At 40.1% G+C, this 4,359-nt stretch overlaps 1 non-coding gene across 1 annotated transcript; it reads right to left on the bottom strand.

The window, feature by feature from the left end:
• Window positions 1-1,267: 1,267 nt before the first annotated feature.
• LOC138362615 (5S ribosomal RNA) lies at window positions 1,268-1,386 on the bottom strand. Its single transcript, XR_011227823.1, has one exon. It is a non-coding gene; the product is annotated as a 5S ribosomal RNA (ribosomal RNA).
• Window positions 1,387-4,359: the final 2,973 nt, after the last annotated feature.

Raw genomic sequence — 4,359 nt, 5'->3', positions numbered from 1 at the left:
TGGCTGGGTGGTTGTGTGGAAGTCGCGAGTTCAAACGACCCAATGGGAGTACTTTTTTTTTTTGCCATACAATCTTCCTAATACTATTATGTAGGTGTGTGTGTGTGTGTGTGTTTTTATTCATTCTTTGGTTTTATAGATGACATACATATTGACTCCTTTTACCGGTCCTTAATTAGGCTCTGGGGAAGCAATGGTGGTGGTGCATTTAAAACTAAACCAAAAATCACCAGTTCTGGACGCGTCAAATATCATATCCGCTTAATGTGTCTACAACCTAATTACTTAAAACTACACTATTTAATTCATTCATATCATGTGCATATTGGTCATTATGCTCATACAACCGACATCAAAATTTATTTTCATTATTAGAATCATACATTTCATCAAGTAATACAGATACAAAGAGATTTTCTTTCTGAGAAGACCGTTAGTATTGGCTGGCTGGCAGGCAGGCAGGCATTTGAGGGTTATTATTTCGCCTGTTGATTGGGGGGAGGGTTGATGTGTTAGGGGGTTTTCGGTTAGGTGTGGTGGTGGTGATTGGTGGTGATTGGTGGTGATTGGTGGTGGTGGTGATTGGTGGTGAGTAGTGTGGTGGTGGTGAGTAGTGGTGGTGGTGGTGGTGGTGGTGGTGGTAGTAGGTGGGAGGGGGGGGGGGGGGGGAAGGGGACTGATGGTCTGTGGATTCCTTCTCCGTACCCCTTACATATAAGCAAAAACATGCCTTCCTGTGGGTATAGAAACATTAACACAAATTATATATGTAACTGATATTGTAGCCTTTTAAACAGAAAAGATTTGTACATACAAATACTTTTAAATTATCATTTATTTGTGGAAATGGCATTTACGTCATTAAATTGATACCTCAGCATCAAGCTTGTGTCCTGCAGCTGTGGTCCAGTGGTAAAGTGTATATAAGTGATGCGTATTCTTGGAGTTGCGAGTTCAAACCCGGATTAAGCTATATATATATATATATATATATATATATATATATATATATATATATATATATATATATATATATATATATATATATATATATATATATATATATATAAAACAACATGTTTTGTTTTGGTTGTTTGTTTTTGTATAAAGCCTCACACACTATATTAAGCGAGTTTGTTTTAAACATGACATACATATTAATTCATTTTACCAGGCCTTATTCCACACAACTCCGTGAATTTCCCGTGGAGCCAGCCATTCAAACAAAAACAAACGAAACAAAACAAAACAAAACAAAAAACATTATTGCCAACAGCATTTGGTGTTCCCAGGCGGTCACCCATCCAAGTACTAACCAAACCCAACGTTGCTTAACTTCGCTGATCGGACGAGAAGCGGTGTTCTCAACGTGGTATGGCCGTTGGCATGAGACTGCCTACACATTGTGGCTAATAACCAACTCTTTTTAGTCATCACGGCAGGATACGGACCTTCTTGTGGTGTCTTAATGGTAATTGTATCCTAACATATTTTTGTCTCCTTGGCATGGATATTTAACATCGTTTATTCAGTCTTGGGTTTATGTTCTTTCGCCATTTACAGACATTTTACATCTACCTACTTCCTCAGCCTGCCCTGCCAATTTCTAATGAATTTGTGGATTTTCTTTTGTAATACATACATGTGTGTGCTCATCTGCTCTTCAGTTTTTATGATATTTGTCTCATCTGTCCTGCTTTATGATACTTTTACAAAGAACATGAACAAATGCTTCTATTTTAGAGAAGATATGGGATCCAGGTTTCGGAGCCGTAAAACCAACCGTTGTGATTGGTGGACGAGTTGCCAGGTTGCAGCTTCTGTACCGTGCCGGCACATAAATAGGTTCGGCTCAAGCGGCGGCAGCATCATTCCCCCGTGACTGTCTGAGCGTCTCTCATCACCTTGGTTATCTCATCATCATCATGGTAGAAGCAAAGCCTACCAAGAAGGCTGCGGCTGCTGCTGTGGTGGCCACCACCAGGAAACCTCGCGTCCAGGTTGCTCACCCGAAAACTAGTCAAATGGTTCTAGCCGCGGTCGCAGCACTCAAAGACCGTAAGGGCTCGTCTCTACAAGCAATCAAGAAGTACGTTGTTGCCAACAACAAAGTCGAGGCTGCCAAGATCGCCATTTACATCCGAAGATTTCTCAAGAAAGCAGTGGCTGACGGCATTCTTGTTCAGACCAAGGGAAGTGGAGCTAGTGGATCATTCAAGCTGGCCGTAGCAGAGAAGAGGGCCGTTCTAACTCCCAAGAAAGCCACCACAACCAAGAAACCATCTACAGCAGCAAAGAAGGCCGTGGTAACTCCCAAGAAAGCCGCCACAAGCAACAAACCACCTACAGCCTTGAAAAAGAAGCAGCAGCAGCAGCTTGTTGTTGGGAACAAAAAGCCCAAAATAAAGAGAGCTTCAAAATCTCCCAAACCACCCAAGGCAAAGAAAGCTGTCAAGAAAACAACAAAGGCAAAATAAACGATGACATGCAAGCAGCATGAATACACATGACAATAAACATCCAGGCCTCCCCCCTCAGTGGAGGGGCCTCATATGATTCCAAAAAGAGTTTAGTTTTGTAGACAAATAAATCATTACTTTTGGGGTAGATTTACTCTGTATATTATATATATATATATATATATATATATATATATATATATATATATATATATATATATATATATATATATATATATATATATATTTATATATACACATGGGTGAGGTGATATGGTACCAAAGTTTTGGGTAAGGTGATTGACATTTACACAAGATAAAACACGAACCAATGGGAATAAAAACATAAGAATGGAAGTAACTGCAGAAGGCCTATTGGCCCATAACACAAGCACTTCCTCTTGATGCTTCTATATTGGTTCGGAGTCTTGAAGCTATAATATATATATATATATATATATATATATATATATATATATATATATATATATATATATATATATATATATATATATATAATATATATATATATATATATATATATATATATATATATATATATATATATATATATATATATATGCACACAAAACTAAATAGTCTTGTTAGACAAATTGCCCCTATTAGAGGCAAGTTGACTAACAAGCCGAATGACTGCAATTGTTTTGAATTTGAGTTAAATCTAACATAGAAATGTAATCAAACCTAACCTAACCTATGCTAACCCAAGCTAAGCTAACCTAACCTAACCTAAGCTAACCCAAGCTAAGCTAAGCTAACCTAACCTAACCTAACCTAACCTAAGCTAACCTAACCTAACCTAACCTAACCTAACCTAACCTAACCTAACCTAACCCAGCAATTCATGATCTTAATATAATACTGTTAATTGGATAAACCAATTTGGAAAGAAATGTTCGAAAATAACAAAATTAACTGTGCTTGTTAGGAAAATTGGGCCTTGCATACTTGTCCCAATAGTGTGGTTCTCGCTTTTAGGTACGACATAAACGTATACCTAAGTTGAGAGAGAAAAAGATTCGCACTCAAACATGCATATCGATTGCCAGTCCTGAATTCTGGGTAGATATTCGTGTCCTCCCTTTTCATTTACCATCATTTGGATACTATCAAAACAGCTCTGAGAAGGATAAAATGAATAAAACGGGTAGCTCACTCATGTAAAAAGGAAGAGTTGGGAAAGATCTCTCTCTCTCTCTCCTCTCTCTCCCCCTCACCCCCCCCAATGATCCTGCTCTGCTAGTATATAACGTAACAAACCTTCCCCCCCCCCCCTCCCTCCCCAATCAGAGTCCCTTTAAGCATGCGAGGATAAAAAATAGATTTCATAAGACCCAATGTGCTAGCTGATATCAAAACAATTTATGTTATCGTCTATTAAGCCCTTCAGTAAAAAAGTATAGGGACCTAATTAGGTCCCGTTTTGAGGTGGTGGTGGGTGGAATCGATGGATTAGCCAAGCTCTTATCCGCCGAATCCGTAGAGGGTACGACCCTGGCGCTTCAGAGCGTACACCACGTCCATAGCAGTGACGGTCTTCCTCTTGGCGTGTTCCGTGTAGGTTACAGCATCACGGATGACGTTCTCGAGGAACACCTTCAGGACGCCACGGGTCTCTTCGTAGATGAGACCCGAAATACGCTTCACGCCGCCACGACGAGCTAAGCGACGAATAGCGGGCTTGGTGATGCCCTGGATGTTGTCACGTAGCACCTTACGATGACGCTTGGCGCCACCCTTTCCGAGTCCCTTGCCTCCCTTGCCGCGTCCAGTCATGGTGTTGAAGTTGTGTGAATCGAATTGACGAATGCCCGCACGATTTCCCGACTATATCCCATCAAGCGGACGTACTAGTAGCATTGCAACTCCTGCCTGCCCT

This window comes from Procambarus clarkii, unplaced genomic scaffold (assembly GCF_040958095.1).
Source record: "Procambarus clarkii isolate CNS0578487 unplaced genomic scaffold, FALCON_Pclarkii_2.0 HiC_scaffold_2139, whole genome shotgun sequence".
NCBI classification, from domain to species: Eukaryota; Metazoa; Arthropoda; class Malacostraca; order Decapoda; family Cambaridae; genus Procambarus; species Procambarus clarkii.
This window is presented reverse-complemented; position numbering and strand designations above follow the sequence as displayed.